Source organism: Macaca thibetana, chromosome 2, assembly GCF_024542745.1.
Source record: "Macaca thibetana thibetana isolate TM-01 chromosome 2, ASM2454274v1, whole genome shotgun sequence".
NCBI lineage: Eukaryota > Metazoa > Chordata > Mammalia > Primates > Cercopithecidae > Macaca > Macaca thibetana.
The window spans coordinates 52,756,404-52,781,442 of record NC_065579.1 but is presented as its reverse complement, the minus strand read 5'-3'; the positions used below and the strand labels follow the sequence as shown (position 1 = coordinate 52,781,442).

Genomic DNA, 25,039 nt, shown 5'->3' with positions numbered 1-25,039 from the left:
AAAAATTCTTTCTCTATCAGACCACCCCAGGCCACCTGACCTTTCTCTTCTCAACTTATCTGAAAATGTAACACCCCAATGAGTCCCTCAGATCAAACTTCTTTTTTTTTTTTTTTTTTTTTTTTTTTGAGACAGAGTTTCACCCTTGTTGCCTAGGCTGGAGTGCAATGGAGCAATCTTGGCTCACTGCAACCCCTGCCTCCCAGATTCAAGCGGTTCTCCTGCCTCAGCCTCCTGAATAGCTGGGATTACAGGTGCCTGCCACCACACTCGGTTAATTGTTTGTATTTTTTAGTAGAGATGGGGTTTCACCATGTTGGCTAGGCTGGTCTTGAACTCCTGGCCTCAAGTGATCCAGCCATCTCGGCCTCCCAAAGAGCTGGGATTACAGGTGTTAGTCACCATGCCCAGCCTACAAATGGTCATTATAGAAGTTTGATCTGTCCAGGCACGGTGGCTCAAACCTGTAATCTCAGCACTTTGGGAGGCCAAGGCAGGTAGATCACTTGAGGCGAGGAGTTCGAGACCAGCCTGGCCAACATGGTGAAACCCCATCTCTACTAAAAATACAAGAATTAGCTAGGTGTGGTGACACCCACTTGTAATCCCAGCTACTGGGGAGGCTGAGGCATGCAAATTGCTTAAACCTGGGAGGTGGGGCTGCAGTGAAGTGAGATCACGCCACTGCATTCCAGCCTGGGTGACAAAGTGAGACCATGTCTCAAAAAAAAAAAAAAAAAAAAGAAAGAAAGAAAGAAAAAAACCATTTGTAAAGCCACCTTGACCTGTATCTGAGTCCTTTTCCAAGAAGGGCTGCAGGCTGTATTGCCTGTCCTTCCTCTGACCCACCATTCTATCTTTCCCTCTAAATGTCAAGCTGTTCTTTAAAACAATATTTCTGGATTAATTGCAGCTCTCGTGCTCCTCACAGGAAGCGCCAATCAATGTCCCTTCTTCTGTGCATTTCCAGGGCTGCAAATTATTTTCTGTTCAGTACAAACTGTGTTTCTTCTGATTTTTAGCCAGTATTCTTTCTGGGTCCTTTAGAGTCTGAGTTTAACCATATTCTTCTTTTTTCACTTTTTCCACTATTTTTTTTTTTTTTGAGACAGAGTCTTACTCCGTCACCCAGGCTGGAGTGCAGTGGCACCATCACGGCTCACTGCAAGCTCCACCTCCCAGGTTCACGCCATTCCCCTGCCTCAGCCTCCCAAGTAGCTAGGACTACAGGCGCCCGCCACCACGCCCGGCTAACTTTTTGTATTTTTAGTAGAGACAGGGTTTCACCATGTTAGCCAAGATGGTCTCAATCTCCTGACCTCGTGATCCGCCCCCCTTGGCCTCCCAATCCACTCTTACATTAAAAGCTGCTTAGGGACTACAACCTCTGACCACAGAAATATATGCAAATAGACACTTAATGCAGTCTGTTGGTGAATTTCTCTCATGGCTTCTTTTAGGCTAAGCAAGACTCAATGAGCATCTTCTTGCTTCTTTCTTGGGATCTATTATGGTTCTTTTCTACAACATCTTGGGTTTCCCAAAGCTTGAGGATTTGAGATACAACCATAGACAGTTGACTTCCAATGCTACTCCCTAGGAGAAATTCCCTAGCTGTGAGAGTTCCTTGCTTAAATAAAGCAGGGGTGCTTTCTCAAGGAAGTCAAGGATCATTTCACTATCTAATCTCTGCTAGTGCAATTGGACAAGGAAAGGAGTCTTTGGGGCCTGTAGCAGTTAACAATAATCTAGGTTATGCTGCTATAATGAACAACGGTCAAATCTTAGTGGCTTTAAACCAAAATGTTGATTTCTTGCTTATGTTACTTGGCCCTTGTGGGTTGGCAGGAGGACTTTGACATAATAGAGTCCCCATACCAGTGACCCTCATTCCAAAGAGGAAGAGTTCTGGAGCATCTTGCATCAATAATTCACTATTCCAGCCAGGAAGAGACCCACATCACTTCTGCTCATTGGCTAGAACTAGTCACATGGTTCTGTCCAAAGAGACCAGGAATTACAATCTACCTTGTGTTTGAAAGGAAGGGGAACTGGAAATATTTAGAGAACAGTACTAATGATGTCCACAGACCCAATTGTAATGATTAACATTCACAGGCTAGTATTTGACCCAGACTTACTTGAGGCAATTGCAGTCAGCATTTCTAAACCTCTTTGTATTTCAATCAAAAGAAATCACTTTCAACATTTTGCTTCTAATTACTCTGTATCCCTCTCAAATTGTTCCTGCTTCAAGGTGAAATCAGTGAAATGTTTTGAGAGCCCTGGTGCAGAGTTTCAGGCCTGTCACAGCTTCTTTGCTAACATCTTCACCTTGGCACTTGGGTTCTCCTTGAGTGTCCTCCCCACCCCCTTCACCAGCCTCAACCTCACTCTGCCTACCTCATCACCCTGGGAGCTGCTTGCATGCATCACTGTTTTGGTGGATGGCAGCAATACACAAGGGCACCTCATTGTTGGAAAGGAACTGCCTTCCGCCTGCCAAGGACAAATGCAGACACACAAAGCAATATCAAGCAAGACTTCACATCAAAGGGAACCCTGCCCGGGCTTGCCAAGAGCAGGCTGCCTCTGTGTCTTTCTCTTCAGCCTTGTCAGTATTCTTAGGGCCCAATACGCCTATGGTGTCCCTGCCAGGCCGCCTCATTCAACCAGCACTCCTGTTCACTCTGACACCAAAAGCTCAGGGCTCTCCCTGAATCTGGGCTCGACCACTTGAACAGAGCACAATGCCAAGTGTTTAAAAATGTTGCGTGATTAGGAAGGAAAAGCACTGAGAAATATTTACTCTGTGAACCCTATATGAGTAGGAGAACAGAATGCTTTACCTTGTTCAGTGAAGCAACACATAGAAAGTTAAGAAATTCCTGCCTAAGACCTAGGAAAGATTACCTAATGAGGAAGGAAGAATGCTCTATAAGCAGAGGTCTGGGAACATTGGAACCAAACTGAAATTGACACTGGCTGGCCTGGGCATTCAGACTTGACTGGAGAAGTCGTGTGACAAACAGAAGATCCAGAGAAACTTTAAGTTCTACTTTAGAACCAACAGAAGAATTCAGGTTCTGTTGCTTTAAGGAAAAGAACATGTTTGTTTTACAAAGAGTATGAGGGAAAAATGGAAAAGAGGGACTGGCAGGGACAAAGAAGGGGATTGAAACTTTATTTTAGAAAACAGGTAAGCCTATCTGTTCTGGATGCTAAAGGGATGCTAAAGAACTCTTCTAGAAGGATACACTCATCATCAAAATACAATGGAAGTCAAAAAGTTTTAAAGTCAAATATTGTGAGAGCTTGAAAGGGGAAATGGTCTTTTCCAAAATTTTTTTTTTTGAGTTATGAAAATCTAAGGCTCAGGAGTGTCAAGGGGCCTTTTCACAGTCACACAGCTGCTTAGTGACAAAGCTGTAGCTAGAACTCTGAGTTTCTGACTCTCAGGCATAGGTTGTTAAATCACAGCGTGGTGTAATGGTGCTACGTGTGACACGTGATCAGAGAGCACAGGTCTGCAACTTCATCAAGTAAGGTATTTTTAACATGGTGACTTCAACCCTTTGACTAAGCTCTTCCACTGTAGCCAACCCTACTGCACTGTTCCAACAGCTTCCCAGAATGGTAGTAATTAGAGCAAAGAAAAAAAATAGGGCCCAGAGAAAATGTAACATTTCTTAGTAGTGGGAGGAGGTGGAGATAAATTCATTTACATAACTTTCTACTTTCAGAACACTTCATGTGACCACAGGTTATTAACCTAGGGTCCATGGAGAGAACTCAGGCATTCCAGGACAGGAAAAAAAATTACATCTTTCACTGAACTCTCACTGAAATGCGTCATTACCTTCATTATGAAGGTAGGCAAAAAACCACAACAGTATTTTCAGTCCTTGGACTTTGTCACTAATAGAAATAAACAGTTTCACATTATATTAGCTGTTGCAGGCATCTTGACATATCTTTACCTTTTTTATCACTTTGCTATGATGGTAGTTTTTAGATCTGCTGCTAGATTTTGTTAAATAATGTTTAATAAGCACCTATATTACTATACCACAGATTTTCATAAATGTTTTGATAATAGTATTTCAATATAATTGGATTTTTAAATAATTCTATGTATGTATTTATTTTAAGCAGTTAAAGGCATTATTCTGAGAAGGGATCTGTAGACTTCACCTGTCAGAGGGATCCTTGGCATGAAAGTTAGGAACTCTGACATGTGAGGGGTCAACGAGTGTCAGGTTGCCAATGGATACCCAAGTTACTAGGTCCCCTGTCCCAGCACCATCATCCTGTGGGCTCAGAATGACAGGGATGCTTGCTTGTCATTCTGGGTTGGAGAGCTGCCAATATCTCTTGCTACAGACTGTGTTTGTAATTCCAGGGTGTGCCAGCCTTTGAAAGCTGACATGATTATATTGCAAAACGTGACAGAAAAGAATCCATTGTTTGGTGTTATTATTAAAATTAAGGCTGATATGGAGTTGGTAATATTTCTATTAAGAGGGCTGTGTTCACATATCCATGGAAGTTGACTTTTCTGCGGGAACTGGCACTTTAAAGTCTAGTCAAAAGGAAATCAATGTTTTCAAAGATGACAAAAACTGATTTGGCCTGGTCAATACATGTTCAGACTACTATTAAGTAAGAAAAATAAACATTTTAAATATTAAGGCACCATTTCCACCTCTCAAATAGGCCAAGAGTTTTAGAGATGGCAATTCTCAGGATCGATAGGGTGTAATAAAATAGATATTTTGCTAAACTACTCACAAGACCAAGGCTTGACATAACTTTTCTAGATGACAGATTGGGCTTTATGTTTTAAGTGAGTGTTTTTCACCCAGTCATTTCACTTCTAGGAACTGATTCTGCAGGCAGAATTACAAAGATATTCTTCAAAATGTTATTCATAACAGTAAAAAAGTTGGAAACAGCATGAATGCCAACAACGAGAGCTTGGTCAAATTATGCTACATCTGTAGGATGAATTATTACGTAGCTAATTTTAAAAATAGCCATTCTGGCAATAAGTAATGATATGAGGAAATGTATAACAATAATGTAGACTTAAAATGCAACACATAAAACTGCAAGTATAAAATAATTCTGTTTTTTAGTTTTAAAATATTCTTCGTATTTCTTTGCAATCTTACTTATGTACATATACCTATAGAATATGTATGTGTAAAAAACTAGAAGGAAATATATCACAGTGTTAGGGTAGTGGCATTTTAATTATTGGGTAGAGGCATTTTAATTATTTTTATTTACTTCTTTATGTTTTTGGAACTACTGACGTTAGGAAAAGCACTAAGACACTGTTTTTAAGAAGATGAGCTGGTGCCACATGGGCTGATGTGTTTGCTGTGCCTTCTTGTTGCTCCAGACAAAAGTTTGTTTTGCTGGTTGCTACTGAGTGTTATTTTTCTTGTAACCTTTGCTCTCTTTCCCCACCATTGGCTTCCAGATGTCTGATTTCACCAAGTTCAGGGCACTTGACGCATGTGCATTTTCCCCTCTAACTTGAACAGGAAATTCAGAAACTGCCTTAAGCCTGCCAGTCTGATAGAGCCAGCACCATCGTGAATATCAACCCCAAACCTCTTGACCTAATAAAAAATAGCTTGATGGGGGAATCTGAAGCTTTCGTAAAAACTGGTGACGGAGTTTGAGATAGGAAAAGAATTTTAGAAGGCATCTGCCTCTCTTTCCTCTTGGTCAATGATGGCTTCTGCCTAGTTGTGCTTTCTGCATGTTGTGGGCGAAGAACGGAGCTAAAAAGTAATTATTCTACAGCAACTTAACCTTTTGCTGATATTTGGTAGAAAGTGATGAACTTTCAACTTTCAGTCATTATTTAGCATGTAATGTATAAATTAGCTGGAAAAAAGTCTGTTTGACTAGATGAAGACATATTTTCTACGGATTTTACCTTGAAAGTGAGAAATACAAAGATAATTTTCTGTTTGGGAATGTTTGTTTTAGGATTCCATTATTTGCAGTGCCATTTAGAATTTTGGAAACATTAGAGTCTATATTCCATTCCTCCTCTCTTTCTTAAACTTGGATCAATTTTCTCCTGGGTGAAGTTTAAAATAATAAAAACTGGGAAACCATTTACTCAATGCCTCCTGTTGCATAGCAATCTAAACAAACAGGCCCCTTTCCTCTGTTAAGAACTTCCAATAAGACAAATCACAAAGCTTGTGTTTAAAAAAATCATTTCCAAGTTCCCCACCCCCAACCCCATTTTAAAGCTCCCTTTAAAAAAAAATAGAGGCAAAAGATTGTAAGCAAGAAACTGAATTGACTTTTTAGTGAGTCACTTCTCATGCTACTACAGGGATTAGAAAACTCTTTTGTTTGTGGTGAGGCCAGAGGATCTGAGCTGGACACATAAAATACCAACCCAGCCAAAGCAGGACAAATAATAAGAAATAATAGTAACCGTCAGGTGATCAGTATCTTCTGTGTAGCAGACACAGTGCCATATAAGTTATCTAATCTTATAACAAACTTCCTGTGTTGGATATCTTACATTTGCACCCCCAGGTCCTCTCTCTACTCTTCTGCATCCTGTTCTCTGCCCAGGGAGGATGACCTATTTAGACAGCAGCAAAGGGCTTGCTTACCCAAGGGTACTGGCAGGAGAGAGGAAGGAGGAGGTAAGATCAGAGTATGTTCCTGGCCCCTTCTCTGCTGGTTCCGGCAGGTTGGCTGTGTCCCTCCACCTAGAGATATAACTCCTGCCAGGCAGCCTTTTCCATTCCACTCCCCTCCCTGGCTTCCAAGAATGGCTCCTCAATGCTTCATTCAGGTCTAGTGGTGGGAAGAGCTCCCTGTGGTTGCCAGCTCCATATCAAAGTGAACTCTTAGGCAATGTCTTCTCATGCAATTTATTGGGAAATCAATCAGAGATTGACCTTTGCTAGACAACCTCTAGTGTCTTGTAAACGTTATTTAAATTTTAAATTATTTGTCTTTTCAAAATCATGGGCTTTGGCACTAAGTAGTTTTGGCCTTGACTGTAAGCGTTGTCAACACTGAACACCTGGATAAAGTATTAACCTAGCAGAGACTCAATTTACTAAAAATTAAAGAGTAACAGTAATATCTACTTTACATGGTATCATGAGAATTCAGTGAACATATATAAAATTTTATTACAAGGTACAGCACATAAATATAATTTTATTCCTCTTTTTTCCCTCTTTTTTTCCTCCAACTAGGGGCCAAATTTAGCTAACATTTACTGAGTGATTATTATGTGTCATGTACTAGTTTAAGCATCTTATACATATTAATTTATTTACATCAGTTCTGTATACTATTGTTCTCTCTTTTACAGATGGAGAAATCAAGGCGCAAAGAGGTTAAGAAGCTTGCCCAGGGTTTGCCGGGACATAGATGGGAGTACTAATTCACAACTAGATGGTAAACTTTTCAAGGCAAAACCAACTGTATACTAAATTTCTTTCTTTCTTTCACAGGGCCTAGCATGATGTCATCCATACGTAGGTGTTCAATAAGTGCTGATTTTATTCCAGGAGCAGAGGCAATTAAGCTAGGGTTGCAATAGTTAGGGAGCCAGGAGATCCACATGGTCAAAATAGCAGCTGCTTTCACCAAGGGCAGTAATGTGTGCCTCTCGAATGTGGATGCAAGGTCCTGGTAACTGAGGAATGGGCTGCTGTTGGAAGATAGAGCAGAGAGCAGCCAGCTATCTTGGGGAGGGGTGAGGAAGGAAAGAGAACTTGAGCTGGGAGGCCAGCAATGGTGGAAAGCTCCCCAAGTGAAGCTTGAGCTCCTCTCTCAGCAGTCCTCCTGTCCTTGAGGAGACAGTAAATCTCACTCCATCCTGTGGTTATACCACTGAAGCATCTTTAAAAATACTTAGTCCCAAACGATGGGCCCTTTCCTGCTGCTTTTCTTACCTGAGCCAGCAACCTCAGAGCTTTCTGGGATTTCTGTTAAAAACACCAAGATCCTTCTCTACCAACACAACTGTCGCTCACGCCAAGCATGGGACATATGGCCGAGCATCTGGGAGGGAGAAGATGGGCCAGGAGTGCTGGCAAGCGGCACATGCTTTCATTATAATGGATGTGTCACAGTAAATCATTTTGTAAATGTCCCCCTCCCCTCTGTGCTGCATAGCAAAACATAAAGGAAGACGAATTACCCACAGCTCCACAATGCTGGTTGAATATGCCAAAGCTTGTGCCTGAGACACTTACTGACATTTCCTTAAATATCTTTTTAATATCTTGGCCAGGTCGGGCATACCAATGGCATTACAGAGCTTGCAAATCAATACCCCAGCTGTTTTGGTTTTTTAATAAAACTGAATGTGATCTATTTTAAACGATTGCCTTCCGCCCCTCTAATTTTCTACAGGGCTTTCAGAGAGCAAGACTGTGGGCAGCCCTGAAGTCAGGACTTGGCTCTGAAAGGGTAGTTGTTCCTTTTGGGGGTAGGGATAGAAATTAAACATTTGCTGGATTACTGTCGTCATTTTTTCCTAGTCCTCTAGTCTCCCAAATCTAGTGATCTACATGATTTATAGGACCAATTTGTGGTTTGCTGCTGTGTTTAAAAAATGAGTTTACCAAAATGTTGCGGAAGAATCTAAAGGGTTTAGCTTCTACAAATCAAATTGATTTCTCCATTTGGGATCAGTCCAAGTGATTTATTCATAATTTTATTAGAGATCTTTTCCTAAGGAAATTCTTTGTCTCTCATTATCACCATAAAGAAAATGAAAAGAACTTCTACCAAGAATTCAGTCGTATGCATGTGACTTTTGCCCCTTGGAAAACTGGAATATGTAAAACTGTCATCAACAGTAACCATCTTGGTTACTGGACATCCACAGCCCTCAATAACAACAAGAATTCCTCATGCAAATAGGGAGGTGGTCCTGTCACATTTGGGGTCCCAGTAGCCAGAAAAGCCCAATCAAAATACCTATAAATCAGAGTTTTATAAAGATATTAGTTGACTGCTACTTATGTGGGTCATAAATGTGACACCACAATAAACAATCAAGTTTCTTTGAGGATGTATTTGAGGACTCTTTTATTGGCTTTGAGAAATCACAGTACTTCCATCAGGAAAGTCTCATCTGCTTGTGCAGTTTATTGCTTTTATTTTCTGTAGTTTATACTAAGTGTCTAAGCTTTTTTCCTTCCAGTATTTTTCCTGGGCTACATTAGTGCAAGTCCATGTTTTCCCTGGGCCAGCAGGACCACAAACCAGATTAAAACAAAAAGGGAGCTGGAGCCTCGGCTGGGCCCCTGGAGAGGCCTCCTCCCTCTGCCTTCCCCACCCCTGACCTCTCACAAACCAGCTTTGAAGCAACTGAAATTTCTCTCTTTCTTTCTTTCTTTTTTTTTTCCTGACCACAGGCAAAATCCTGTCTCCCTGGTTCTCTGAAAGTTATCCATTCCTGAATTTTACCCTTAACCACAGGGGAGGAAAGGGAATAGCTGAGGTCAGGAAATATGGAAAGAATGTTAACAATTTACCACTAAAATATACATTAAGATTATTTTCAGCAAGTGTAATCCCCACATTGAACTTCTAAATCTAGAATTCTCCTGTCATGTGACTATATTCACATTTATGTGTGCCCCTTTCAGCCTCAATTCATCCCTTCCTGAATGAGCTCTCTGTGAAAGGTAGGACTGAGTGAAAATAGCCAAGTGAAATCTCCAAGTTTCCCTCCCTAGTCAACACTGATTACAAATGTTGAAGTGGTTAGATGAAAGCAGTTGTCTTTTACGTGAGCTAGCGCACAAATATCATCAGAGATTTTAAGAGGCATAAAAATAGAAGTAAAAATAGACACACAGGTCATACTTTCAATCAGACAGCTAGTTCTGTTATAGAAATCCAAAATCATAAATGTTTAGATGCTGTTTAGAACAAAAGGAATGAACCAGGGATATCTCATCTTGGGTACTTTTAAGATCGTCACAGAATGTTAGCATTAGAAAGAAACAAAGAGAATCTTTCATTCAACTTCTTCGTTTTATATAGGACACAATTAACAATAATTACTATTGCCAGTGTATATGTATTTTTCCATTTAATTATTACAACAACCCTAGAATGTGTCACTTCCATTTTGTGGAGAAGGAAAAGCGAGGTGAAGGAACCCACCCAAGGTGAAGAGGTAGAGGTAGGATTCAAACTTGCGCATTTTGGTTCCCATTCAAACATCAAATTAGAGGCCCTCCAAGGACTTGAACTCATTTCTCTCAGAAACCAAGCAGTCTTTGTCCTACTGGGGCAAGTAGATGGCTGCTAACTGCCTGGCTTTATCCACCCCTGCTTTGCACCACGTCTCACCCTCACGCTGGCCTCAGGTTGGTTTGGAGTGGCTGTCATGGTCTAAGATGGATCTGCCTTTCCCCAAGGGCTGGGGCCAGTGCCTCCCCAGACACGCATGCTGCGCTGCATCTGTCGCTAATGGGATTTCCAGATTTCTGCCTCTTCATGAGTCCCCATTTGGCAGCCTTGCATATCTGTGAATCTAATGTCTGTGTGTAGTCGTGCTCCTCAGCTGTTCCAGTTTGGCAAATAAGTGATGACGGCTGTGGCCAGGTTAAATCTGAGGGCAGAATTACTGTGAGTTTAGTTTTCTGAGTCTATCTTTGCAGGGACTGAAGCTACCTTGAGAATGTGATGTGTGATGTAATCATGATGGCCCTGGACATGTCCTAGACTCATCTTCTTCAGTTACTAAGCACTTCATGTATTGTTTCTTTGTAGGTGAACTTTCCTTAAGGGGTGTAGTCCCTCTTTTTCCCTTTTTTTCTTAAGTGACATAGTTTTTTTTTTTTTTTTTTTTTAAGTGACAGTACCTGGGAGGTCACTGTCTTGTTTAATTTTGTCTCTCTTATATATTACCTAGCTTACGGCATTAAACTTTGAAAATCAACAAATGATTATTACATATAAGAAGGAATAGGCCGGGCATGGTGGCTCACGCCTGTAATCCCAGCACTTTCAGAAGCTGAGGTGGGTGGATCACTTGAGGTCAGGAGTTTAAGACCAGCCTGACCAACATGGCAAAACTCCGTCTCTATTTCAAAAATACAGAAATTAGGTGGGTGTGGTGGTGCATGCCTGTAGTCCCAGCTACTCGGGAGGCTGAGGCAAGAGAATCACTTGAACCTAGGAGGCAGAGGTTGCTGTGAGCTGAAATCATGCCACCGTACTCCAGCCTGGGCAACAAAGCAAGACTCTGTCTCCAAAAAAAAAAAAAAAACAAGGAAGATTGTAGTGAAGTCCTCTGACCCTAGTAGACATTTGTTATTTCATGGCTACTCACAATCCCAGTAAGCCCTGCTTCCTGTTAGAGCATGGTCTCCTCTCATGGCGAGAGCTCTTAGCAGTCAAAAAATCGAAGTACACTACCCATTTCCCACTTCAAAAGCTGAAGGGAAAAGTTTGTTTCATATGGTTGTTATGAGTATATTTGATCAGTTAATTTAGAAATAACAGATAAAACATGTGGTAACGGCTAGTATTAGCTCTTCTACTTGTTCTTCTTCTTCATCCTGTTCTTGTTTGCCTTCTCATTTTTGTTGTTATTAGTAGTAGTATTATCCTCTGCACAGCCAGGACAAGGGTACTTGACCTAAACTTTGCCACTCAGATTCCTTGGAATATTGAATGTTGTATGGTTGACACAAGGACAGAAGATACAGTTAGTTTTTTTAATTGTGAAATATAACACAAAAATGCAAAAGCGACATGAAAGATTTGCAAATAACCAAAAGCAAATGCCTATGTAGCAGCATTGTCCAGTTTATTAATCCACCAAAGTCTTCTATATGCTCTTCACCAGTCAAAACCATCTTCTTCCCTCAGGGACAGCTTCAAGGGTTTTGGACCCTGCAATCATACAGGGCTCCGTGCTCAGAAGGGTCCCGTGCTTGGTTTAACATCTGCAGTTGCCTTCTTGAAATTTTTTATAATTTTTGAGCAAGTGGCCCTGCATTTTAAGTTTGTTCTGAGTCCCACAAATTATACAGCTAATTCTGCCTTCACTCTTAAGGTGACCATTATCCTGACTCTTGTGAGGATGATTTTCTTGCTTTTCTTTATAATTCTACCACCTGTATGCATCCGGAGCTCTTTCATCCTCAAGGTATGTTCCGACATGCTATTCCTGCTTAAAGTCAGTCAGTTCTATGATTCCTGCTTCATAGACCACAGATGTTCCAGTGACTGACTCTTTCAATATTCTCCTTTGCTTAGATTTGCCAGTGTTGATTTCTGTTGCTTGCAACCAAAGGAACATAACTGGTATCGTCGTTTTTCTAAAAGACTTTTGATAGAGAAAAAGATAGCGTGTAATAATTGTCTTTGTTTTATTCCTTTCTTCACAAAGTCTTATGAAAGTTCCACAGATGTAAGATTTATTTTAAAACTAACATTCTGACAAACTTATTTTCCAGCAGAAAAAGTTAAAACTTGAAGTTGTTAACGTAGTTACCTATATTTAGAAAAATGTTACCTTCGGGACAAGCCATGAAGCCCAAAATGCCTGCCAATGACAATTTGTTTTCTTCTCAGAAAAGTTGCCAGAGGTTGCTAGTGGATCACCCCAGGTTGCTAGTGGATCACCACAGGTTGCTGGTGGAGAACTCTTCCCCATGACATGTGGTTGAGATGGGATCCCCAAATTGCTAGCTACACATGTATCCTCAGCCTCCTGGCCTCAGTGATTAGAGCAGGGATAGGTGAATAACCCAAACAAAACCAATAACGATTCTCCCGAGGAGTTTTCTGCCTTGAGCTATCAGGGAAGATGATTTCAGGTCTTTGGGTTGGGGCTCAGGGTGTCAAGGTATGGGAAAACCCTCCTACAGCAATAGAGACAGTAGAGACTAAAACCGAACAGCGCACACACACATAGTGGTAAGCAGAAGCCATGAGGCAGTAAAAGCTATGAGGTGTCAAGGGAGTTAGTAGTTGAGATGTTGGCACAAAAGCAGAGGCAGAGAAATGCTGGCTGCCAGACTTCTCTTGAGTCACTGGGGTTACTGTGATGCCTTTAGAGATATTTCAGTGCTCTATGAAGCTTGGCTTGGCCAGTGTTAAGATGGCTTCCTCTGCTTCCTTACTTCCCTGCGCATCCTAAAATAAACTTCCTACATCTATCTCAGCCCTGATCATCAGAATTGGTGTCTATAACGAAACATATGTACAAACCTTGGCACTGGTTAACTGGACTTGAGACCTAAAATGAACCCTTCTCCATGCTTAGTCAACCATTGTTCTTTCTAAGAGTGGAGCTCATTTATGCTCAGTCCCTACAACTCAGGGGTAAGTGAAACAGCAGAAAACCAGAAACATCAAATGATAATCCAATGAAGAGGACCTAGAAATAATTACCTGCTACACTGGAATGCTGACCTGGTGATTCTGGAATTCTTTTTTCTCCATTTCTACTCTCTCCATTATATTTTAGGCTTCCAGAAAGCTTCCCGTGGATTGAAGTGGGCCTCCCTGCTTGCAATATTGCTCCTTTTAAGTCCATTCTCCACAGAGCAGTCAAAGCAATCGTGATCAAATTAATAACAAAGTGACTACCTATTGCTCTCAGGATGTGGCCCAAAAATGTTAGTTCACATGTTAGGTTGTTTATGATTTGGCTCTTGTTTACATTCCCAGCCATATTCTTCCCACCTCTCCTCACCTCTATACCATCCCTTACATTCTCTGCTCTAAACTTGAACTCACTCTTTTGTCTACTTACCTTTTGCACACATTTTCTTCTGCCTTGAATGCCTTCTTTCACTCCTTCCCCTTTCCTTCTCCTACTCTTCTTTAAGGCCTTAGTTTAAATGTCCCTTCCTCCAGAAAATTTCCCCTGAATTCCAAAGACCAGGGTTCACAAACATGCGCTCTGTAGAGTTCTTTTTTAAAATAAAATTGCCCTTTAACTTGTCGGTCTTTAACTTGGCTGTAAGTTTCTTTAGGATGACTGGCACATAGTTGATGCACAAATGAATTTACAAGATTAGAGGAAACAACAGAATGTTTCTACTCTTGCAGCCAGAGTCCAGGGCTATGGTGTGGGTGAACAGAGATCAGAGAATTGGACTAGCAGCTGGGGCAAAATACGAGGCCAAGAATCCCACCCACTGATCTAACAAGAACGCTAGGAACCATGAATTACTCAGGAATTACCATCTTGATTAGTTTAGTTTAAGGCAAGTCCCCAAACCCATCCATCTCCTTTTCTTGCATATTTTAGCTGAAGGCAAATAACAGCTTTTCCCAAATGGTCAATACTTACATGTAAGACAACTTGTCTATTTCATAATTTCTCAAAACAAAAGCAAAATCAGTCCAACTAGGATGCCTGGTGAGCTGTAGTTGGAAGCTTGGCTTGGGAATCCATTGTTTTGAAATTGATTGGACTGGCAGTAGAACAAAGTACAAATGGTTAAGCAGATTCCCTAATTCTGCTAAAACAAGAGGAAAGATAAGAAAACCAGGAATGTCACCTCCATCCTGGCCAACGTAGAAGAGGTAATAGGTGAATGACAGTATATTTTGAATCCATTACAGAATGTTGGTTTGTTTTCTTGTTTAATGGCTTTCTTTCTTTAGGAGAACCTGATACAAGCAAGCAGAACTCCAGAAGGCAACATCTTGAGAGCCCTGAAGTGACAATGGGATTCTGGGAAAGTCAATTCCTGGAGCCCAGTCTCTTTATCTGCAAAATGGAAATAATTATTACAATGGAGCCTCTCCTGCCTGCTGGGCGGCATCACAGGAGACAGTGTTTTGGAAAGTCCTCTGTATGTTCGAGGTAGCATTAACACCACCTCCCCCTGCCCCCAGCCAATAAGGGCCTACAAAAGAAACAGCCAGGGAAACTGAGTCAGTAAGCACTGGATTTGGGAGTTTGAGTATTTCCAAGCAGAAGTCATGAGGTCAAACTTTGTAATACTAATAAATAGGAAGAAGCACAGGAATCCCATTTCTTTGATCAATTTATTAACTTTTTAGTAAATTCTCTCTCATCAATTGTGCTATAATGATTTTGCATCCCAGATAGTTTTATACAATATCTTGTGTTTCATGCTCCTTGTTCATCAATATAATGCAGTTAGTTGGCAAAACAGTTACAGGAACTGAGGTTACCCTTTCTATTCAGCACAGAGTGGAGATATGGAAGGAACATCCAGGAATATATTTCTGCCTGGGTTTCGAGTAAAGGTGGCCACTGGCACCAGTTAGGGCTGGAACTCTGGGTAATTATGGGGCATGCACACAGCTCCATCCCTTTACCATAGCAGACATCAGTGATCTACCACAGCACCTTTCCCCTTCTTAGACCTGGAGATGGCCTCAGAGCCCTTCCCAACACAGTGGTAACTGGATCAGATCACAGTGAAATGCATTCGTCACGCCATGTCTAGGCACTGATCAGAAGCCATGACTCTCATTATCAAACTGTTAAGCAGCTATTAAGTGATGCCCTAATGCCCTACTGAGAAAATTAAACCAGTAACTTACAGGTTTATGACTTATTCTTTCATTTTTTGAGCTCTTACTGGTTGCACTTAATTCAAACAAAGAAAACAGGGTAGCAGAGTTAAACCAAATGCTTGGGTTATAATTCCAAAGTTCTTTTCTCTTCTTCCAGCCACACAGGATATTTGATCCTTCTAATGCCTTTAACTGTTGGCTTCAAACAACTGTGAAGAAGAGAAGGAAATCTGACACTTTAGCTGGATGATGTTTATACAGATGCAGCTTCTTCCTTCACATATTTGGTTAGGAGGAGCTCAGTGAGCTGGAGGCTGAATCTCAGGAATGTTTAAATAAAGTGACATTGACACAGACCCTGAGCAACATTTGCAAACTCCATTCTAACCTCACTTAGAGTTGAGGTTCTTAATCTTTGTTGGACATGTATTCCTTTGGCAGACTGGTGAGGTTTATGCATCTCGCTCAGAATACTATCTTTATATAAAACAGTAAAAGAAAATCCGGTTATAAAAAGAAAATACACTGGGTATACTATATAATGCATCTGGGTATACTGAAATACAGTTATTAAAATATTTTTTTAAATCTATGATAAAGATTTTTATATGTTCTTATTTATTAAATATTATACAAAAAGATCTAATGGCAAGTTAAGTAACTTCCATAATTTTGCAATAGCTATCAGGGCAAATATTTTGAGATATCTGGGGTAACTATAATGTTATATGAAATTATCTTGATTTCTATTGGTGACTAAGCCACAGGTACCAATAAGACTACTGTAGTTTGTTACCATATTTAACTGATAGAAACAGATACTACGCTTGATCTTAGCCAAAAGACCGAGAAGCAATGTTACCTTATTTAAAATAGAAAACTTGATAAATTTCAGAGAGAGGTTAGTGGAAATAGTGATTCCTCCCCCAATCCAACTAGTCTGTGAACCCTTTAGATTATGTCCAGGGATCCCAGTAATAAGCCTTGGACAAATTTGAATGTGGAGACTTGTGAGCGATCAGGTGTAACATTCCTACCACTAATTCTCCACTTAGAGAATTCCTGAGGTGGCTGGGCACAGTGTAATCCCAACACGTTGGGTGGCCGAGGCAGGTGGATTGCTTGAGCTCAGGAGTTCGAAACTGACCTAGGCAACATGGCGAAACCCCATCTCCACTAAAAAAAAAAAAAAAAAAAAAAAAAAAATTAGCTGGGCATGGTGGCACCTGTAATCCCAGCTACTTGGGAGGCTGAGGCAGGAGAATCGCTTGAACCCAGGAGGCGGAGGTTGCAGGGAGCTGAGATCGTGCCACTGCACTCTAGCCTGAGAGATAGAGCGAGACTCTATCTCAAAAAAAAAAAAAAAAAAAAAAAAAAGGAAAGAATTCCTGAGGCAAAAGAAAAGGATCTTATGTGGATTGCTTTGTTTTGGTGTGAGACTGCCTTGCCCTTCTCTTCAAAAAGAGGATCTTCTTTACTACTAGAGCTTTTTCCTCAAGGGTAACATGGGGTTTAAATATATTCTCTAGTCTAGAAACTGAACGCCCCTGTGGATGTGAGGAAATAGGAGACTACCCAGGTTAAGCGACCTGACCCACATAAACAGTGGGAAAGACCATCCACATTTTCTATCCCTGGCAAGTTGAAAAGTTAAGGTGGCCCCAAACTCTTGCTAGGTCTGACATGAACCAGAGGTTGAATCTGGGACATATGATCTGGGACTCTGTGGTCTAGTGGGGTTGAGCTCAGCTCTCACTAGCACCAGATAACCTTAGAAATTTTCTGCAGGCTTCAGTAGGGGAGACGCTAAAGAGAGAAATGACCCCTCAGCCCATCTGTTGTTGGTGGGAGCTGCTCTAACAGTGTATCATCTAAACATTTGTTGGTGCTAGATGTTCTGCTTTGTTATTGGCTTCGTACTAGATAACAAAATCACGGATGTGTGAGAGGCATGTGTGCTTGGAGGTGGAAGCTAGGTAAGAAGAGACATTTTAGGCTGGGTGTGGTGGCTTATGGCTGTAATCCCAGCACTTTGGGAGGCCTAGGCAGGTGGATCACCTGAGGTCAGGAGTTTGAGACCAGTCTGGCCAATATGGTGAAACCTCATCTCTACTCAAAATACAAAAATTAGCTGGGTATGGTAGCAGGCGCCTGTAATCTCAGCTACTTGGGAGGCTGAGGCAGGAGAATCACTTGAACCTGGGTGGAGGTTGCAGTGAGCTGAGATTGAGCCATTGCACGCCAGCCTGGGTGACAAGAGCAAAAATCCGTCTCAAAAAAAAAAAAAAAAAGAAGACACATTTTAGAAAATATTGCCATTGGGATAATGTGCTTCTTACATATTACAATTTAAATCCACATTGTAATTTAGCTTATATTCTCTATGAGAGAATTAAAGTTGATTCATTATTTATTTGATTACAATTTCACTTCTTTATTTACTCAGAGATGATCACAAAAGGGCTCCCTAGAGTTATTTAATGCTAGAAAAATAGCTCCTGAGAGTCAATCAAATTAACCATCCCTTCCTAACAATATAGAATCCAACTTACTTTTGTTCTCTTATTTGGCATTTTGCGTGATGACAGTTGCAGAATTTAACTTCTGGGCATTTTGGTTTCTCCCCAATTTAGGAGAATGCCCTAATGCAGAAACATGAGAAGAATGAACAAAACAAAGATGACTTTATAGGTCTCCTTTGAAGAGCTTTGCGTTTCTATTCAATTGCTTTCTCCCTGCCTAAAAAAAAAAAAATTACCTCAGTAATACATGCTCAGGTAAAAATATAAACAATATGGAAGCGAATTGAGCAGAAAGTGAAAGTCCTTCTTTGCCATCCTCCAATCCCACTTCCCTCCCCAGAAGTTAAGAATCTTCAGACTTTTTTCCTATGTGTTTATATATGTGCATGTATATAGATGCACAAAAATACATCACCGCAAGATGCACATATTTCTTTACATAAATGGGAACATATACACTGTATATATTTTCCTATGACTTGCTTTTTTATTTACTAATATTTCTTGGATGTCTCTCTGTACATATAGAGCTATCTTTTTTTAAAAAACTACATATTATTCCATAATATATATGAATGTACTGGGTTTGTTTAAGCATTTTCCTACGGATAGACATTCAGGTTGTTTGCGGATTGGGTTTTCTGATTTGTTTGTTTTGTTGCTATTAGAAACAGTACTCCAAATTTATTCTACCTCCTTTAAGCTGATAAAAACCATCCCTAGATGTGGATTTTCTCTTTCTATTTCTGCAGGAATAAGAGTGCAGATGGGTAGAAAAGAGACAGAATGCAATCCCTTTTCTTCCTTCTGACCACCTTCTTCCCACCTCCCACCTCCCACCTCCTTCCTGTCCACAATATACAAAAAAAGAGCTCCCTCTACTGGGAATGCCATTCCCTTCCTCCCGCTCACCTGGGTAACTTCTTTCATCCTGCAAATTGCACCTCACTCTATCTCCCTGAGGTCTCCAGCTCACCACCCGGGAGGTCAAGGGCCTTCCTTCATGCTTCTTTGGCCCTCTCTGTATCCGACATCATATTAAAGTTACCCATCCAGACACCTGCCCCTGAGGGGAGGGAAGGAACTCACCATGTATCCTCAGCACCTAGCACCGGATCAGCTGTGGCAGGAGCCCTGGGGCATACCTGGTGACCTGAACTGAAGGACCTTCAAGTGAATAGATCTCCACATGGTGTGCACTTGGTTTAATTACCATTAAATCCATGTTGAAGCCAACAGCATTAAATGATGAATCACTTGGATAACATCGGAGCCTTGGACAAGGTGTGCAGACTAAGAATGGGATTTCAGAAACGTTAAAACAACACACATCACACCAGCATTCGCCAGTCCTTTCTGTGGCCTTCCCCACACTCATCACATTGGTGGGTATCACTCTGATATTGGCAGCAGGCCTTCGCCAACTGAGAAAGAGCAATACCTGTTCTACAGGTTCTATTTTTAATTTTTATTAACATTTTTACCTGTGCCCTGCTTGATCTCTCTCAGGCAGGCTGCTCTGATACAACCGGTTTAGTTATGTCCTTTCCCTGGTGCATTTCTGCCCAGAGGGAAGGCCAAATGCACAGAAGAGCCTGGAGACAGGTCCATCTGGAGTAGCCAGTGGATCAGACCACAGGGCTAATCCTGAAACTAGACTATCAGGTATCTTGGAGATCAGCTAGTCAGTACTGGAGAAAAGGGTGGCTTAGAAGGGATGGATCTCATTTTATGGAAAGCACAACAAACACTGGTCCCCCCTTGCCACCAGCTTGCTGCTCCTTAACTCAACCTGTAGAGAAATTCTGAAGAAAACTGGCAATCAGCCAAAACCTCCCACTCTGGCTTGTACAGCTGAACTCTGATATCCACACAGCTGCCCCAACAGTGAAAGAGAAGGAAGAGGGATGAGGAGAGGAGGTGGTGAAAGGAGTGGTGTGGACCGGTTCTTCTTCCTACCCTTCATTCTACAGAGAAGCACACTGACACCCACAGAGGTGAAGGGTCTGAGCCCCTCACTGTTGAGTTGGCAGCAGCCCTCTGAGAATTCAGCTCTCTTCCATGCCAGTCTGCATGCTGTTCCTATGCCCTGCATGTTGAGTCGGTACAGTAGTTATCCACCACACTTCTCGTATTATCTATGGCTAGGTGAGGGATCTACTAGGCCTTAAATGCCTCCTCCACTTGATTTGCCAATTTCCCATATGAAATGATGGTTTTATTCATTGGCTCTTTTATGCAAATACCCCTGGGAGAGGCAACATAGCCTTAAAGGATTCATTAACTCTTTTCTGCAAAGTGGATGAGCAAAGTGAGTTGGGGGCTAATAAGAGCTTGGGGATAGGGGTGTGTGTGTGTGTGTGTGTGTGTGTGTGTGTGTGTGATTTCCAATTTTCCAGAGGGACTACAGATGTCAGAGGGTCTGAGTTTACTTTTTGCATAGTAACAGGTTTGGTATCAGAGCCGTTTCTCTTAAGAGTGCTCATGGTCACTCTGACCACCAGGTGAGATGTAGACTCACCGTAGTTCATGACTGGTCTGGCTGCTGCTACAGCTGTAAACTCCCACTGACCTAGATTCTTCCTGGCAGCCCACAGGAAGATGAGTGTGCGATGCCTGGCACATTAGCTCTTTCAGGTGGAAGACTGCCAGAGAGATGTGCCAGCACTCTCCTTGGCGGCAGAGGGTGGGAGAGCTTGCCTTGGAGTGAGGTGTATCCTCAGGCTCCTAAATCACCTGTGTGTGTCCATGCCTCCTTCTCTCCTTGCGGTGGATTCCTTAGGTCTTTGCCAGCTCCAAAAGCAGGGGTGCCTTCAAACCCTGACAGCTGCACTGATCTGGTGGTTCTACCTTTAATAGCTATTTTAGGTTCCTTCTAAACCTTATCAAGTCTCCACACTTCTACTTAGTTGGAGGAACCTAGAGTGAAAAACAGTGTATATACAGTAGCCCCCATTATCTGCAGGGGTATGCCTGAAACTGCAGATAGTACAGAACTTTATACAGACTGTATTTTTTTCCTATACATACCTATGATAAAGGTTAATTTATACACTAGGCACAGTAAGAGATTGGCAGCAGTAAACAAAAATAAAATAGAACGATTATAACAATATACTCAAATAAGATTTATGTGTATGTGGTCTCTCTCTCTTTCTCAAAATATCTTATAATACTGTCCTGCAGGTAACTGAAACCACATAAAGCAAAACTGTGGATTACGGTGGGGGAACTACTGTACCATGTACATTACAGCAGCTACAAATTCTAGGAAGATTGTTTAAAGAAGGCTGGCCCCCCTCTTCCTCTTCGAATTCCCTTGTGAGGATGAATAAAGGAAAGTAATGCATCCGAAGCTCACTGAGCTCCTTGGGGAGAGGGGGAATGAATGCCCAGATTCTGTGGTTTTACACCGGGCATTTATTAATACCACTGACAGCTAGACTTTCTCCTCCCTAACAGAATTTGATTGCATGAATCACCCAAAGGTCTTCTTTGCAATAGAATTTTTTTAAAGTCAATGAAAGTGGAAAACATCATAGTCTTCCAGTAATGACTGACAACAGGCAAGGTTCTGCTAAAACTGGGGGAGGGGGTACATTTCCTATGGGACATGGAGAATTCTTCCTCTCTGGAAACTCTCAAAGACCGGAGAGGTAATGGGAAACACAAAAGCGAGTCTGACTACTGAAATTTAATAAGGCCTGACATTTCTATGCCTAATCCTCATATATATTCCATTATGGTGATTTTCAAGACAGGCCACCAGAATGAGGCTGTCTTATGCATACAAAAGGGAGGCAGAAGGCAAGGGGAAGGAGGTGCTGCACTCACTCTAAAAATAAGAGTAATCACAAATAATCCCAACAAAACTTTCGGAAAAACCAGTACTGATTTCCATTTCTCAAGAAATTCTCCCTTTAAATTATTCTGCCAGGTTCCAGTGAAATCCTAAACTAAGTTTTTTATAGGCTTAAAACACAAAATCCAATGTAAAACTAAACATTTTAAAAATAGGTACATGAAATGACATTGTGGAAAACCAGGAGAAAGAAAATTTGGTAAGTCAACTCTTTCTAAAATATTTCAGCCTGCCTGGATCTCTAGACAAGGAAGGAATTCAGAACCCAGCTGCATAGCTTCTCTCTGTGGCTGGTCAGGCATTCTTCAGTGGCTCTGGTGGCAAAAAAAAAAAAAAAAAAAAAAAAAAAAAAAAAAAGCTTAAAACTTGCTTCAGAAAAACAAGCAGCTCCCATCCGGGACTGTTAGAACTCAGAAAACCAGGCCTGTGTTCACACTGGGCCAATCAGTGACAGATTACATGTCTCATATAAGGCTGCAGTACCATCTACCCTTGAATAGAATGACTAATTTTGTGCTATTTTTGGATGGTGCAGTGCTTTAAAACAAAGTGATAAATTAAAATGGCCTCAGTAATGCAGCAAAAATGTTAAACCGTTTGAAGGCAAATGGAAAATGTGGACTTAGTGTACAAAGAAGGAGCCAGCAGATGGAAAGGTTTGGAGTCTCTCAACTGAGTAAAGAAGAATGGCAGCCAATCAGTCTGGTATTGAATTTTGGAAACTGTGCTGTTCCCAGTATTGTGCCTGGGCATGAGGAATTATTAAAGAGAAATTATTATTATTTTTTTGTTTCTAAGTCCCCAGTTAGATTATTCCTTGAGGGTAGGTACATCATTTGTTTTTCCATAATAAGACCTAGACTTGTGTAGCCAAGTTAACACCCCACCTTCTACAGATCAATGGCCTATTTTGGTCACTGCCGGCATCCATCAACTCTTCCCATTCCTCTTCAAGTCCAGGCCCGATTTCTCCACTTTACACTTAGCCAAATCCTACATCCCACACATCCTCCAAGGTCCAGCTTACACCTCCTTTTGTTTCCTCATGATTTCAGCCTGTGCTGGTTGCTCCTTTCTCTCCTTTCCTATTGCACTTATACCACACAAGGGTTTAGATGAGCAGCGGGGAGCCGGGGTCACCCCAGGAACAGCATGGGCAAAGGCAGATTGGGTGTACCTCAGTGATGCTAAGATGATGCTAAGAAAGGAGAAGAAAGGGACAAAACGGAGGGAGCAAGGAGGAACACGATAGATTCAGATCTCTCCACTCTTGAGCTCCATAATATTGGACAAATGATTTTCAAGTCCCAGAAACTCAGGTTTCTCCACTCCCAAAGACCTCTCACAAAGGGTTTTCATGAGTGATCGCCTGCAATATCTGAACATAAATAAATGAATTTGTGTTAGACTCATCTAACTGAAGTCAAAATGGCACATTGGGATGAAGAGGGTAAGACCATGAGGCAGTAATAATCTTCCTCGTGGTTGGCTCAAAAGGGTGTATCTTAATAGCAAGATTTATTGAGTTTTTATTATGTGCTAGGCACCATCCAAAGAACTTCACACGTGCTAATCCAATTACTCCTCACAACCGTCCTATGAGGTTGGTAGCACTATTATCCTCGTTAGCTGGGGAAGCTAGGATTCCAGCCAGTCTGACTTGAGAGCTACTAGGCTTAACCAGTACAGTATACAACACTGCTCCATCCTCTACCCTTTGAAAGGAATCATATGGCTTGCTTTTGCATTTGCAAGTGATTTTTATTTTATTTTATTGAATAGATGATATAGCAATGTTAAACCCAATTTTTTAAAAACAGTTTATGTATTTTTACTGTTACTTTCTGGTCCTTACTCATTTTTGCATGTTATTTCAAAAAAGACCCTGGTTTGCCTCAATTGTATATGCAAACTTAGAGGTGATGATAGCAGGAGGAGCATTACCTTAACCTGGCCCTGGCTCACCACTCAGTAATAATGACATGCAGTTATAAATTAATTTTATTAAAAAATAATTATTTTTGTGAATTTTTTATGTATTCCAGTTCTGGTTTGTGATTTACTTTCCCCTAACATGAGAGAAAAAAAGTACATTTACTACTTATGAAGGAAAACATTTACATCAAATTCTCTTTGTATCCAGGAAATACAAGGTGTAAAATGTTGGATCTGAATGATAAGAATACAGGTAATTTTCTTTTGATTACTTTTTGCTGCCCTTTTTAATATGTCACAGTGGAAAATACATAATGCACCATATGTTTTTAAAATCCCATAAAATTACAGCATTAATTAAAATAGACCAAACTGCACCAAATTGCCCATGAGAAGCACTTTCTGTGGCTACAGGATCACCACGGCTTGTCTGTATACCACCCCCACTTGCAAAGACCCTTCAGTGCCTTCCTTACCATGCCTCAGGCCATAACAGAGCCAGAATGTAGGGATTCCAACATGTTCTTAGTTTGTCCAAGATTATTATCCAGTGATGGTCCAAAGAAGAGAATTCAGGCATCCTGATTTGTTGCTCTCTTACTTGTTAATTATATCCTAAATGAGCCTACTTCCTGAAATTTTCTTTATCGAGATCTCATCACATGCAATTTCCTACTTTGCATTAGGTTCATGGGTTCATGGCTATAGGAACCTAAATGTGGTAATTGGATGCAGGAGTAGCAAAAATCTGGTGTACTCTTACCTTATTCTATCTCCCTTACCTGTAGCAGACATTATTAACGGATCACAGAACTCTGAGCTTAGGTTTAGCCCAAATCCTTTTTAACACAGTACTCCAGGCAGCCACCACAGTAGTTGGCTTCAAGGATGAATCTATTTGTTCTCCCTGGAGATGGCACGTCAGTGTCGACCTTTTTCTTTGTTAGTATCTGGCCTCAGTTCTATGCCAATCATAGCTATGACCTTGCACTTCTTTCTCACTCTGCTTGAGAGAATATATTCTGAAAATGGGTACTCAGGCCAAAAGCTACTTTCATTCCAAAACCATTTTCCCAGACACAAGGGCTGAGGGAATCACAGCTAGCCCATTTACTTTGCATGTTCAGAAAACCTCAAATGACTGGCACAAGCTCACATAGCTGGGTTCGTGATGGAACCG

At 41.2% G+C, this 25,039-nt stretch overlaps 2 long non-coding RNA genes and 1 pseudogene across 3 annotated transcripts in view; all 3 read right to left on the bottom strand.

Annotated features, from left to right (window-relative positions):
- The window catches only part of LOC126948254 (uncharacterized), a 98,836-nt gene extending 91,971 nt beyond the window's left edge, over positions 1-6,865 (bottom strand). For both annotated transcript variants that reach the window (XR_007723375.1, XR_007723376.1), the window contains exon 1: positions 6,654-6,865. This is a non-coding gene — a long non-coding RNA (uncharacterized LOC126948254). The remainder of the gene's footprint in view (positions 1-6,653) is intronic.
- Positions 6,866-16,258: 9,393 nt separating this feature from the next.
- On the bottom strand, positions 16,259-16,397 carry LOC126949580 (uncharacterized; annotated as a pseudogene).
- A 1,556-nt stretch (positions 16,398-17,953) lies between these two features.
- LOC126948259 (uncharacterized) lies at positions 17,954-19,630 on the bottom strand. Its single transcript, XR_007723381.1, has 3 exons — positions 19,547-19,630; positions 19,152-19,215; positions 17,954-18,279 (listed from the first exon to the last, which is right to left on the bottom strand). It is a non-coding gene; the product is annotated as an uncharacterized LOC126948259 (long non-coding RNA).
- Positions 19,631-25,039: the final 5,409 nt, after the last annotated feature.